A 14,797-nucleotide genomic window follows, 5' to 3' on the forward strand; every position below is an offset into this window, starting at 1 on the left:
GGCCTCAGGCTGATGGACACCCGTCCTCGTTCAAATATCTGACGACGTGTCGCCCGATGGGCCGCAGGCGTCCGAGGGGGCGGGTGCGCAGCCAGAGGCAAGGGCCCGGCTGGAAGGGAGCCGCGTCCGGTGGTGGAGGGTTCGGGGCCATTCTTCATCAGATTCCGTTACTTTTCTCGTTAAAGACGACACGACATAAAACGCAGGGAAGTGTGGTTACGGGGAAGGACTGTCGGCAGGTGCAGCCGCCCGCGTGGGCCCCACCCGCCGGCAGCCTCTGCCCTCTCCCTGCCCTGGGTCGCCGGTCGGGCGGGCGCTGCCCTGCTCCCGGAGCGCGCGGGGGGGTGCGCGGGGGCCTGGCCCGCTGGCCCATGTGGTCTCCTGCTCTGTGAGCACCCGGTGAGGCGGGCTTCCCCCTGGGGTCTCGCCTGCCCCCCACTGCTGGTGCGGTGGTCACCCCCAAACACGCTGCTCGTTCCCGGAGCCTTGTCTCGGGGTCCGCCTCCAGGGGGCCCGGTGTCTGTCCTGTGTGCGTCGTCTGGCGGTCCTGGCACGATTTCCGGAGCCCTCGTCCCCGTGGCGGGGGGTGGGGGGGCGGCTCCCGTGCTGGACATCGCTGAACTCGAGGCTTCCCTGATCCGGCTTCCCGTGTCCAGCCCGGCTTCTCCGAGGGCGAGAACCAGGCTTTGAAACGGAAGACGTCGTGAAAGCGTCGATCACGCTTCTTGCGGCCGTGGTGCCTGTGTTCGCCTCTGCAGCGAGCAGGTGCGCCAAAGGTGCCTGGTCCGCTCGGCGGCTGGGCTCCCTTTCCAGGCGTCTACGGCCCGTCCCAGCTCCCTCTGATCTGCACCCTCCCCTCTGCCTCTTTTCTCCTGCGTTTGGTTATTTCAACTTTTGGTCTCATTTCAAACGCAAAGACAAGTACCAATCAGGACGGCGATGCCAGCTGCTGTCCACCCTCTCCCGACGGAGAGGAGCAGGGGAGCAGCCACTGTCCCCCCCGGGCGACGGATGGGGAGACTGCGCCGGGGAAGCCCCGCCGGGGAGGGCAGGCAGCGCACGGCCAGAGCCCCGCGTGGCCACATCGTTCTCTTTGCATCCGTCCGAGGGGAGCGCCGGATTCGCCGTCACAGACGCAGGGGCGAAGCACCTGTCCGGAGGTCGTGCTGAGCTGCGGTTACACCCCCGCGGGACCCGGCTGCCGTGGCCGTGCCCTCCCGAGTCACCGAGTCACCTGGGCAAGGTGACCGTGCCTCTGCGCCCTCGAGTCCTGGCTGGGGAGAGGCGCGGAGCCGGCCTCCGTGGCTGCCGGTGGTGGTAGACTGATGATGCCACGCCGTGCCTGGCCCCAGGCGGCACCCCGGAGCCCTGCCGGCGTGGGCTCAGCAGAGCGCAGAGCCGGCCCCCGCCCGGCCCTCCCCCCGACTGGGCATCACCAGCCAGGCGGGCGTGTGGAGGAGGGGAGAGGCTCCCCGTCTGCTATCTTAATCCCCCGAGGCGGTGAGAAAAATGGCCTTGTGGGAAGGGCCTCCTGTGCACATTCCTGAGGAGGCCCCGTGCGGGCCTGGCAGGGTGGTCTCTCCCCCGGAGGCCCCACGGGACGCCCACCCGGCCCCCACCCCCCACCGCACTGCCTGTCGGGTGAGATCCCGCGCGCTGGTGGGAGAAGACAACGTCCCCGTCCGCCCAAGGCTTCGGAGGCGGCTCAGTGGTGCCATCTGTGAAATGGAGAGAACAGTGCTTGCCGGGCGGGGCGGGGCTGGGACGGCTCGTACGTCCCCACACCTGCCTGCCCTTCCTCCGTGTCGTCACACCCCAATCCTAAGCAAGGGCAGGGGCCACCCCAAATAAATGCTGTTTGCCCCGCCTCCTTGCAGCCGGGTGTGGCCGTGTGACGGAGCGCGGGCCAGCGGGTCCGAGGATGTGGCTCTGGGTGGGCCCGGAGCCTGCAGCCCTCCCAGGGCGGGGGGTGCACGGTGGCTGGGGGGTTGCTCTGGGCCGGGGGATGAGGACAACGCCCTGGCGAGGGGGCCCTGGCCCACCGTGCCCTTAGGGGAGCAGAGTTGGCCTCTGTGGCCGAGAGAAGCGACTCCTGTGTCTTGGGGTCCCTCTGAGACACAGCTCGACCCACCTCCTGCCCGGTGGGGACTCCTGAGCCCGAGTTTTCTGTGCATTCCCCCCTTGTGTCGTTTTCAGGACGGCCCCTGAGCGATGGCGGCCCCGTGACCACGTCCACCTTGCGGGCGAGGAAACCCGGGCAGACGGGCGCCACCCCTGGCCTGTGGGCACATCGCTTGTGAAAAGGCGGAGCCCCCCCCCCCCCCCCCCCCGGGACACGAGGTCACGGAAGCAGCCGGCTCTTCCCTCGGGGGTCGGTGAGTTGGGACGGACAGCACTTGGCACACGCTGGGGTTTTCGTGAACGTGGTCGACATTTGTTCCTGGGTTAATACCTCCAGAAAGTTGGTTCTTATTCAGATGTGAGGCCAGGAACGGTGACATTGCCCAAGAGCCAGATTCCCTTGGAGCTAAGCTTCCTGGGAAGTCACACGACTGGCCTCCTGATTTCCTGGTGCTCAGAGGGCCCCGTCCTTTGCGAGGAGACACCCGCCTTGCTCCTGAACGGACCGCAGCGTTTGAGCTGGAATAAAATAAAAGGCCTGCTTTTACCGGGCTTCACCGATAACTCACACGGAGCTCCTGTGCGTCCGTCCGTCTGGAGCGTCCGTCACCCCAAACTCAGTGATTGCACAGGCCACCAAAGGAGACGGATTTGGCTCACAGGACTTGGCGCGCCGAGGGACAGGCCCAGGCCCCGAGGGCCAGGCGGGGGAGCAGACCCCAGGTCCCTTTTTTGCAGCATCTGGGCAGAAAGCGGAGGGAAGGGCTGAATCCACACTCCGTCTCTGTGGCGGCCGTGCCCGGCCCTACCCTTCCTCTACGCGCTTGCCCTATTGTGCGGCTTCCCTGGCACCCGGGCAGGCCTCGCTTGCCTGCCATGTTCTGGAAAGGCGTTCTCACATTTTTCTTCCAGGACGGCCTCAAACATAAACAGTCCGCGATGGTGGGCATCCGGCCCCCGGGGTCCCACCGGTTCTATCCGGCGTTTGTCATTTCCCCGGAGACGGCTGGGGACGAGCGGACGGTCCGCTGTTTACTCGCCGTGGCCACGTGACTCTCGAACGTCCATTTCATAACAGGAGCACGTGAGGCTCGTTCTGTCTCGCTTCCCAGGAAGTTCACGGCCTGAAGGTGGAGTGCTGCTTCTGACCGACTTTGGGGGTTCGGGGCACGGGAAGCCCTGGCCAGCTCTCCCCGGGGGCGGGGTCTGAGATAGCCCTGCCCAGGCCGTGGTGGCCAGCTCGCCTCCTCGTCCAGCGTCGTGCCTTTGGTGGGTCGGCCCCCTCGGGATTGAGCGGGACCCCTATGAATGCGTGCAGGGGGTCGGCGAGAAGCTCAAGGTCCAGCCGTGTGATCGTGGACAAACTGCCGAGAGCCAGGCTTGCCGAGCCCCCCGCCTCGAGGCAGCACGTGCGTCCGCGTGGGCGCGTGCATGGCGTGGGCTGATGCGTGTGACGCTCCGGAGTCTGGGGTGCCCCCTGTGCACCCCAGAGAGCAGCACGCCTGCAGGGTAGCAGCAGGTGGGCTCTGGGGAGCCCCGCAGGTCTGCACGACGACCGGGTGGGGTGGGCCGGCTCCCCGGGGCCATCTGTCACTTGGCGGGCTGACAGGGTGTCAGCGGGGCCTCAACAGGAGATAGCACAGGAAAAATGGCCCGGACAGACGGTGCGTTTATCTGGCCGGGTGTCTGCGAGGCCTGTCGGAGCGGCGGCCCGTCCATTAGTCAGACGGGCTGCAGCTGTCCCCCCGCTGGGGCCCCCCGCTCCTGTCCCGGGCCCCTCCCCCCGCACCCACCCGGTCAGCTCCGGCTCCTGGGGAGGCTCCTGTCCAGGACGGCGATGGTGCGCATCTGTGCGGGGGCGGGACAGGTGAGTCGCACGTCCTCTGGGCACGGTTCCCACTCTTCCGAGGACCGAGACGCACCGTGCGGTTCAATGCAACAAAGCGACCCTGTTTTGTAAGCTCATCGCTGTGGGAGGGTTGGTCCCTCCCTGGGACAAGGTCGCCATCATCGTCGTCAGACTCCTGCGTCCGCCCTGCTTGGTGAGTCTCAGGTATCGCTGAGTGGCCAACGGTGAGCACACAGCTCACTTCCCGGTTGAAGAATCCCGGAGAACGAAAGGCTAGGTGTGTCAGGTGCAGTTCCCCAGGGCCGGTGTCCCAGGTCAGAGGGTGTCGGGGCTGGGGTGGGGTGGGCAAGGGGCCCGGCATCCCTCCTCGGGCTCACTCGGCGAGCACGTGTCTTGAACAACTCCTGGGGCCTGGTGCTGGCCCCTGAAGGCAGGACGAGGGGGCAGCAGGACTGGGGGAGGGCAGCCCCACGGCTCCTGCACAGGGGGGCCCCTGGCGTCTCCCAGCCCCCGTGGGATAGCTCCATCCCCGAGGGCTCTCTGGGCTGTCTGTAGCCAGGGGAGCTGGCCTCTGGCCGGGGACACCTGCTCTCACAGGGGCCACATCGGACGCGTCCCGGCCTGGAGGGTCTCTGATGGGCTTCATCTCCCAGTTGGAGGGGGCAGCCGGGGGCCAGACCTCCCAGCTCCCCTGTGGGTGACCTCCACGTGCCTCAAGGAGGTGATGCCCCATAGCCAAGCCGATGAATAATGATAACAAGCGGCGGGTCTCCTGCACTGCATGCTACGCCCTCTACAAACACCCTTCTTCACTCTGACCCCGTGAAAGTGGTCGTCAACTCCACGGCGCAGTCCAGGGAGCCAGGGCTCCGAGCACACGCCACGCGCAGCCCCGGGGCCGGCTGCCGGCGCTGGCATCCCCTCTGCAGGATATGTGGGACAGGGGTGCCTCCAACCTCCCAGTGCCTCCCATCCGGGAGCGCGGCCTCTCAGCACCCCCAGGGCGGGGTCCGGGGACCCCACTCTGAGCGGTGAGTCTCTGAACTATTGAACGCACCCTGGGGCAGTGGGGTCCAAAAAAGCTGTCTCTTTGCCTCTATCTTGGAACCAGAACGTGTCCAACACAACCTCCCGGGTCAGCCTCCCGCAGGTCGAGCGTCCGGGGGGGAGCCTGTGCTTTGTGGGGGTATTTTGCACCTGCCAAAGCTCGGCGCCCGCGAGTTTCCAGGCCCCGAGGGCACTCATGCAGGGTGGCTGCGGGCTCCAGAGACACCGCGGTCAGCGCTCAAGGTCAGCTGTTCTCTGGGCCCGGCACACTGCTCACTTCCTCCTGCTTCCAAATCGCTCAGCTCCTGGCCCGCCCGGCTTTTCCCACCGAGCTCCTCCAACCTCGCCAGCCTCTGCCCACTGCCCCGTCCCAAGCCTGTTCCCGAAGTCCCCGCTTGCACATCTCCAGGTGTGTTCGAAGCACTCACTGTGTCTGAGAATCAGACAAGACTCCGCTCTCGATGGCCCCGGCGGTGGCGAGAGCCCCTGGCCGCCCACCGAGTCCTAGGGCGATGCCTTGTCGGTGCCGGCACCAGCCCTGGAGACCTGCCTGGGCACGCCCACCCCCCCGGAAGACGCTCCCTCAGCGTCCACGGATACTTTGGGGCTTTGAGTCACGCCCGGTGGACTGGCTTTCTCTCCAGACCTGATTCTGCCACACGTGGGGTCATGTCAGGAAGGGAGAGGCTCAGGGGACATCTGTGCAGTGCGCAAGGTTGGTCAGGTGCACAGTGGGTGGGGTTTGGACCCAGGCCTGCTCCCCGGCAGGGAGCCAAGTCCATACTCACAGGTCACCTCCTGGGGGACCCCTGGGCTCTCCCGAGGCGCCTGAGTCCGTGCCCATACCTGGTCTCTGCAAGACGGGAACGAGGCAGACAGCAAGGCTGTTTCTCCTCGGCCGGGCTGCAAGGCCCAGGAGAAGACTCACTGGGGCGGCTTTGGCCCCTCCGTCTGCCAGATGGGGGTCTCGGTCCCCGAGCTGCTCTGCGGTTCCCTCCAGGTGTCCAGTGTGAAGGCGTTCCAGAGCCCGGTGGCCTCGTTCCAAGGGCTTTGTTTTTCCCAGGCAGCGAGGCTGTCGGCGGAGCCCCGCTCACTTGACCCCAGAACGCGGCACGTTATCAGCCCATCTCTGCAGCCAGGGCGAGGCCTGAGTTATGGCGGGGAGGTTATCGAGGACAGACAGTAGTCCCAAGCCAGGGCAGCGGGGTCGCGGGGTTAATGGGCAAAGGTCAGCGCCCACCAGGGCTCCATGTGGGATGGATTAAGTCCTCACCGGGCTTCGTGGCGGGTGGCCCGTGGGCGGCCTCGGCCGCTGCTGGCCCAGCCTCCGTGGACGCCACCCCCCTGTGATCACAGGGCTCCCATCCGTGACGGTGACTCAGTTTTCGTCTGGGAGCGAAGAACTAGCAGGCCCTGTTCGGAATCAGGATGCCCCTAATTCCGGCAGATTGCTGGGGTCCACCTTGCGATTTAATGCAGCTGTCGAGATCGTGTCGCACATGCGGGCACTTGTGTGAGGCCCGGGAGGCGGTGCTGCCGACCGCTGGCAGCCTGACCGGGTTTCGTCTGGCGGCGGGCGAGTGCCCGCAGGGCTTTAGGGGGAGGGGTCATGGCCTCCTCCCTGGTTTTCTCCTCCCTCGCGAGGATCTGCAGGTCTCCGTCTCGCGAAGGCCTCTGTCGCCTGCTGTCCAGTCCGCAGGGGCAGCCTGGAATCCTACCAACGAAGCTGGAAGCCCCGGGCTTCTCCGCAGACCCCGAGGGCCCAGGCTGGGAACCCCCCGCCCCCGAGACTTCAGGCATCCTCTGAGCACGCGGCCCCGTGGAAACAGGCCTCGAACTTTCCAGGGCCTTTGTGTTGGCCGCCGAAGGCACGTCCCCAGATCGTGGGGTGGAGGAGGCTGCGGAGCAGAGGCCCCGGGGTGGATCCAGAGGGGAGGGGAACGGAGACGATCAGGACTCTGGTGTCCCTCCCCCTGTGCCCTGGCGTGGGGTTAAGGTCTGTTCTCTGTTAGACACGGGCGGGCCGCGAGGGACTTGATGAATAAGCGTGAGGGGGACGATGTCCGCCGCTGCGTCCCCGGGGCCAGACCAGGGGCCCCGTGGCAGCTACTCCACACACGCTTGTCCACTGAAGGCCACCTGCCCTTTTCCGAGCGGCCCACACGTCCTGCAGGTGCCCTAACGAAGCCGGGGGCGAACAACACGGAGACCTAGTCTGTCACACTTCAGGAGGGCAGGGCTCTGAGGCCGAGGTGTCGCGGGGCCGCGCGCCCTGTGGAACCCCAGGGGAGGGTGCTTCCTGCCCCTTCCAGCTCCTGGGGGGCCCCCGGCGCCCCCTGGGCTCTGGCCACCTCCTCCACCTGTGCCTCCCTCCTCATGTGAACTGTCCTCTGTCCGTGTCCTCACTCTCCCTCTGTCACTGGATTTAGGGTCCATCCCAGTGTTTCGCGATGACGCCATCTCAGGACCTTTAACTTCATCGCATCTGCAAACACCCTTTCTTCAGATACGGTCGCATCCACGGGCTCGGGGGGGGTCAGGACGTGGACTCGTATCTCTGGGGGCCATGAGCCCACGACGTGGGCCAAGCCCTCTTTTCCTCAGGACGGCCCTCACCCTCTGTGCGAGAGGAGGCAGCCGAACCCGGGGCCCTCCGGGCTCTGCCGAGGTCACGGGCAGCAGGTGACGGGGCTGAAGTGTGTGAGAGCTCCCGGAAGTACCTAGCCCGGTGCCAGGGGCACGCACGCGTGGGTGCACGCTGTTATCCTGCGATTACGGTCGTGGTGACTAAGCAGAGGCAGTTACTGCCGTGATGACGTGCAGACCAGCTCTGGCCCCGGGCCCCTCTAAGAGCTGTGCATTTATGACACATGTGTGTCTTCCCGGAGTGTCTTCCCGGAGACCCTCCGAGGGTAAGGGCTCGCCCCTTTCCACGGTCGAGGAAGCGGAGACCCGTTTGCTCACTCCCGACGCGGCTCTGTCTGGAGGACCCCGCCTCGGTCTACCACCTCACCCCTACACCCTGCCCCCTCTCGCCCTGTGATGGCGATGCTCCTAGAGTAGGTCCGTTGGGGGCCTTTCTTGCCCGGAGGGAAGTGAGTGTTGATTCCTCGATCCCTCTGCCCCCAGCACCACCTGCCCGAGCCCATGAGAGGGGAACTACTGGGGGTCCAGGCACGTTGGGGTGGATGGGACCCCCCCCCCGGGGTTGCTCGAGATCCAGGACTGGTGCTGCCTTTGGAGTGAGGCCACGGCCTTGGACGGCCCGTCTTACCAGGACACAAGAAGCTGGGACGGTTCTGGGGACAAAATTTTCAGGACACAGGAAAACTCTGGGGCCTTGGAGCAAATGCAGGGGCCCAGGCTGCCCTCGGATGGGGGGGCCACAGATGCACCTGCCGCCCCCCGTGAGGAAGCTGCTGTTTGTTCAAGGCTGGGCCCCCACTGGGCCCTGGAGCTCTGGCCTCCCCACCTGTGGCCTTGAACAAACCACATCTCTCACCTTCCCCAGGTCTTTTTTCCTATTTCTGCAAAACGGGACTTGGTAACGGCCCCTTAGAGCACCTCCGGGGAGCTCCATGAGGAAGCCCCCCAACCCCCCAACACCTTCACATCCCGTAAAAGCCTTCGTGGAAAAACCCGGTTTGCAGTCAGTGTTTGGGCAAGCCGCACACTATTCTCCTCGACCCGCTGGAGAGTCCCGGGCCCCTCCTGGAGCCGCCGGCATCTGAGAAGCGGGGAGGCAGGGAGACAAACCTTGGACACCTGTGTGGGACCCACAGACTCCGCACTGGGGTATCTGGGGCGGGACAAGGGTCGGGATGGGGCAGGAGGAACAGTTACAAGTCATTTTGTGAATTTAGGAGCAACCGAACAGATGACAGGGCTCCGCGGAGAGAACGCGGGCCTGGGCTGTTTCGCATCTCCCGGCTGTAGGAAGGGGCACCAGGTCCCAGGGGGGTCGGGACAGGTGGAGTCTCGGGCTCCGGAGTCTCTGAAAGCCTGGCCGGACCCGTCTGGTTGTGTTTCGGACCTGCCGCCGCGTCCACTGCCCTCTGTCAATGTCGGTGGCCATCGGGAACCGTTGCGTTGTGTCCCCACGCGGTCACCCACCGTGTTGACCACCATCGCTCCCCGGCCGAGGCACCGCTCTGTCCTGACGGGGTCACACGGCCGCCTGCTGGCATTCCTCTCCCTGCCCCGACCTCCCCAGGAAGGGCTGGGCCCGCCGCCCAGATGATGAGAAAAGACCGCGCGTTGAGACAGCACCCCCCAATTTTCCAAGCTGATGTGACGTGCCCTGTGTCCCTCCTTGGCTTTCTGACTGCGCACCCACGAACCCCCTACTCTTTGTGACAAGTGACCCTCAGTCACAGCAGGTCACAGTGACTCACTGCAAACCAGGCTGACGGTCCCCCCCCCCCCCCCCCGCTGTGGCCCGGGGCGCCCCATGCGGACAGAGCAGCCACCACCCGGACACCAACCCCCGTGCCCGAGGGAGGTGGGAGCCTGGGGCGTCATACCTGTAACGAGATGTTCCATTGAGACGAGTGACACGTGGCACTTTTGCTCACAATGCAGTGGCGGAAGTAGTCCTGGGACCCATCCCGGCGCAAGGGGGTGGAAGTGTGAGCCTACTGTCTGCGTGCTGCAGGAGGGAGGGCCTGGAGGTGTCCCGTGAAGACACGGATGACCGCGGCCTTGAGTCTGACCCGGCACTTGCACGTGGGCGGTTAGCGAGCACGTAGGTGGAGGGAGGGCCGGCCAGCACGGGCGTCCTGGGTGGCGCGGGGCCAGCCCCTCACCGTCTCTGGGCACCCGGCCCCTCCTCTGTAAATGGAAAGAATGGGGCCTTGTTTCTCCTTCTGTGCCCCAAACCACCAGGCCTTGTCGCCTGTCTGGATGAGGACAGGGAGATACGAGCCGCGCAAACGCGTAGAGCGCCGAACGGACAAGATGAACGCGGAGGGCGGCCAGTGAGAGGGGGTGACCCAAGAGACTCACCGGCTTAAAACACAAGGAAGCATTTTTATCCTGGACTAACTTTAGATTTATACAAGCGTTGCAAAGATAACTCCAAGAGTTCCCATACGCTTTTCACTCCGTTTCCCCAAATGTTGTCACCTTTCACAACCATGGGACGTGGGCCAGCACAACAAGATTCCAGCTGGGACATTATCATCAACTAAACTACAGACTTTGTCCAGATTTCACCCTTTTTTCCATTAACTTTTTTTTTTATCTGCCCATCACCCAGCGCCACACAGAACAGCCCCACCATCCCCAGAGTCCCCTGCGTGTGTCCCCTTCGCCCCGGGTCACGTCCCTTCCCTAAGTCCCTGCGACCACTTACCGGTTTTCCATGCCATAAGTTTTCCTTTTCCGGACTGTCATATAAATGGCATATGTAATAGGTAGCCTTTTGGACCTGATTTCCTTAACTGAGCAAAACACGTGTGAGTGAATCCTGCCACACGAAGCAGGAACATTCCTTCCCATTGCTGAGTGGTATTCCGCCGTATGGGCGCCCTACACTTTACGCGTCTGTCGCCGGACGTCTTTGTTGCTTCCGGTTTTGGGCAAATAAAGCTGCTATAAACACTCACATAAATGATTTTGTGTAAACACGAGTTTTCGACTCAATATAGTGAGGGTTTAACTTTATAGGAAACGGTCAAACTGTCTTCAGGGGCGACTCTATCGTTTTGTGGCATCGGCGAGAAATGAGAATTCCCACCAGGTTTCTGGATTTTGGCCATGCTAATAGACATGCAGTGATATCTCATTGTGGTTTTCATTTGCATCTCCCTAATGACCACTGATGTTGCGTACTTTTTCATAGGGTATTTATCATCCATATATCTTCTTGGTGAAGTGTCTGTTCAGACCGGTTGCTCATTTTTAATCCGTCTGTTTGTTTTCTTCTTGCTGAGTTGTAAGAGTTCTTTGTATATTCCAGATACAAGTTCTTTTCTTTTCTTTTTTTTTTTTTTATCAGATATCTGCTCTGGAAATATTCTTTCCAAATCTGTTGTTTGTATTTTCATTATTTAAAAAAAAAAGAATTTTATTTATTTATTTATTTATTTAGAGAAAGGGAGAGAGTGGCGGAGGGGCACAGAGAGAGGAAGTGAGAGAATCCCAAGGAGGCTCCACACTGCCAGTGCAGAACTGGACATAGGGCTCAATCTGAGGAACTGGGAGATCATGACCTGAACCAAAGTCAAGAGTTGGATACTTAACCCACTGAGCCACCCAGGCACCCTTATATTTCCATTCTTTTAACAGTGTCCTGGGGTGCCTGGATGGCTCAGTCAGTTAAGTGTCCAACTTCGGCTCAGGTCATGGTCTCACAGCTCGTGGGTTTGAGCCCCACGTTGGGCTCTGTGCTGACAGCTCGGAGCCTGGAGCCTGCTTCAGATTCTCTGTCTCCCTCTCTCTCTACCCCTCCCCTGCTCGTGCTCTGTCTGTCTGTCTCTCTCTCAAAAATAAACGACAACTACAAAAATAGATTCAGGGTCTCATCCCTATAACTCCTAGGGTGGAGTGTTAATGATCCATTTGGAGTTACTTTTTGGGTAAAGTGTGAAGTGTGTGTCAGTTCTTTGTACATCTTGACCTTTTGTCTCGTGATCTTGCTAAGCTCATTTATTTATTCTGGAACTTAAAAAAAAAAATTCTCTGGGATTTTTCTAAATAGATAATCATGTCACCTGCAAATACAGGACAGTTTTATTTCTCCTTTTTCAATCTGCATGCGCTTTATTTCTTTTCCTTACCCGATTGCATTGGCTGGGACCTCCAGTGTGATGTGAACGAGGGAATTGACAGAGGACATTCTTGTCGTGTTCCAGCTCCTGGAGGACTAGAACTCAGGCTCTCACCGGCAAGTCTGATGTGAGCTGTGGGGTTTGAAGACCCTTTTACCAGGGTCAGGAAGTGCCCTTGCATTCCTGGTTTTCCGACAGTTTCTTTTTGGTTGTGAATAGAGGATGTATTTTTGTCAAATGCCTTTTCCGCATCTACTAAGATTATCACGGTTTTTCTTATTTAATCTATTAATGTGGTAAATCACATTCGCTGATTTTCAAACTCACTGAATTTTTGATGAACTAAAAGAGACACTTTTAAATGCTTCACGTGCTGGTTATTACTAACGGCTTCCAGGCCTTTCTGGTTGAGTGACCTTTTTTTTTTTTTTTTTAAAGATACCTATGTTTTTTTTTCTTTTTTTTAAACATTTTTTTCAATGTTTATTTGTCTTTGGTGAAGAAAGAGACAGAGTGTGAGCAGGGGAAGGGCAGAGAGAGAAGACGACACAGAATCTGAAGGAGTTTCCAGGCTCTCAGCTGTCAGCACAGAGCCCGACGCGGGGCTTGAACCCACGCACCGTGAGATCGTGACCTGAGCCGAAGTCGGACGTCTAATCGACTGAGTCACCCAGGCGCCCCCTCCCCATTTTGGTGGCTGGGCTGGATGGTCGACTTCCAAAAGTCCCTGCCTTTTTGTGGTGGGGATGTTGGCAAAGCAGACAAGAATCATCCTTTTCTGTGGCTGTGCCTCATGCTGACGGTCCACCAAAGACTTTGCACCTCCTGGGTGTCTGCTGTTTTCCAGACCCCAGGCGGGACTTGCGAGCATTTCCTCACCAACTTCTTACAGCCACACTAGGAGATAACGCGATCTTCACGCGATAAATGAGGAACTAGGCATGGAGAGGTGAAGTAACCGATCACGGCCGAGTGGCGGGGGCGGAAGATGCCACTTTGTAAAAACAACCAGCGGGAAGTGCGGTAAGGTACTGTGGCCGACTAGCCACACGTGGTTCCCTAGCATCTGGGACGAGACTCATCCAAGCTGAGATGTGCTGTCGGCGTACAAATAAAGTCTGCACCTTGAAGAGTCGGTACCAAAAAAAAACGTGTAAGATTTCTCATCGGCGATTTTTAATATTGTTTCACGTTAGAATGAGACTTTTGGGTTAAATACAATACAGTCTGCGTGCGATGTGACTGGTGGAAAATGTTACATTACACTCGTGGCCCAGACTTCCTTTCTGTTGCACAGCACTGTTCCTGGCCGGGAGTCGGCAAATTACGGCTCGTGGGCTCCGCGGGGCCCAGCACCTGTTTTCTGGTTTGTTTTGTTGGTCAAGTTTTATCGGTACACAGCGCATCTGTTCCTTGACGTACTGTCTCTGGCCATGTTCACGCTCCGGCAGCCGAGTTCGGCAGAGGCCATGTGACCCCCCCCCCCCCAACATCCGCCAACTGTCCTTTCACGGTCAAAGTGTGTTGACCTCTGCTCCAGATGAAACTCTGGTTCCAGGCAAACTTGTGGTTCACCGTCTTTGTGCACAGGTGATAGGCCATTTTACCTTTTCTTCTTTTCATACCTGTCTTTTCTGGAGTTTCTGAAATGAAAGCGCCACTTTTGACGATGAGGAGTAAAGACCGTCGATGCTTTCTGGTTGCAAAAGAAGAAATTATGCGACGGGGAAGCAGGGGTGTGGTGGGGGCTGCTGCGGAGAATGAGGGATCCCTGGTGGACCCCGAGCTTCTCCCCGGGAAGCCTTGTGCGTGGGCAGCAGTCCAAACACGCTCTCCCATCACAGGGGGCTGTGTATGAAGGGGTGAGGAGGGGTGCAGGGGCCGAGCAAGCCAGTCTGCCAAGGCGGACCCAAGGAGGCTGGGCCGTGCAGCGTGGGGGGCTCGGGAAGCCAGGCCCATCTGGTTTGCATTAGGTTTATAAGGTTGATAGCAAATAAGGGTATTAGAGCTAATTTACTTATTTAGAGAAAGAGGACTCAATCCCAGAAACTGATTGGGACGGAGCAGAGATGCCCCACGGGAGGAGGGGCCTGCCACGCCAACCCTGTGCGGAGACTGGTGTCGCATGAAAAATAGCCCTGCAATCCTGTGTGGCCTCGGGGCGGGGCTGTGGAACTTGCCACCCCCACGCCTGCCGGGGCACACGTTCCCGGACGGGATCTCGGCCCCTTGGAGGAGAGGTGCCACAGCAGTCCCCGGACGCAGGGAGGCTCCAGGGCGACGAGGAGCGCGGAGCCTCTCTCGGGGCCCAGAGCCCCTCGCCCAGAGACGTCGGCCGTCTGGATCCCCGGGTCCGGGTCCCCAAGACATCGTGAGAAGCCCGCGGCCTGCAGGCCACACGCTATGCTTGCCGGCACCCCCGGCGGCTGCCCAAAGCCCTGACCCATTTCCCCCAGGCCGGGAAGAAAGTTCCGGTGACTTCCCAGTGGGGGCTCCCGCTGCTGGAGCTACAGCTTTCCTTGGGGGCAGCTCTCCCTTTAGCCCGGTTTTCTGGAAAGTACCCAGGCTTCAGAATCCAAGTCCTCCCTCCCTCCCTTCCTTCCTCCCTCCCTCCTTCCTTCTCTCCCTCCCTCCTTCCTTCCTTCCTTCCTTCCTTCCTTCCTTCCTTCCTTCCTTCCTCCCTCCCTCCTTCCTTCTCTCCCTCCCTCCTTCCTTCTCTCCCTCCCTCCTTCCTTCTCTCCTTCCTTCCTTCCTCCCTCCCTCTTTCCTCCCTCCCTCCTTCCTTCCTCCCTCCATCCTCCCTCCCTCCATCCTCCCTCCCTCCCTCCTTCTTTCACTCCCTCCTTCCTTCTCTCCCTCCCTCCTTCCTTCTCTCCCTCCTTCCTTCCTTTTTCCTTTCCTTCCTCCTTCCTTCCTTCCTTCTCTCCTTCCTTCCTTTCTCCTTTCCTTCCTTCCTTCCTCCCTCCTTCCTTCCTTTCTCCTTTCCTCCTTCCCTCCTTCCTTCCTTCCT

At 60.7% G+C, this 14,797-nt stretch overlaps 1 long non-coding RNA gene across 1 annotated transcript in view; it reads right to left on the reverse strand.

The window, feature by feature from the left end:
- Nucleotides 1-737: 737 nt before the first annotated feature.
- Nucleotides 738-14,797, reverse strand: part of LOC123577738 — a 131,953-nt gene continuing 117,893 nt past the window's right edge. The window contains exons 3-4 of the long non-coding RNA XR_006702054.1: nucleotides 9,541-9,847; nucleotides 738-2,640 (exon numbers count right to left, since the gene is read on the reverse strand). This is a non-coding gene — a long non-coding RNA (uncharacterized LOC123577738). The remainder of the gene's footprint in view (nucleotides 2,641-9,540; nucleotides 9,848-14,797) is intronic.

The sequence above is a fragment of the Leopardus geoffroyi genome, chromosome E2 (genome assembly GCF_018350155.1).
Source record: "Leopardus geoffroyi isolate Oge1 chromosome E2, O.geoffroyi_Oge1_pat1.0, whole genome shotgun sequence".
NCBI classification, from domain to species: Eukaryota; Metazoa; Chordata; class Mammalia; order Carnivora; family Felidae; genus Leopardus; species Leopardus geoffroyi.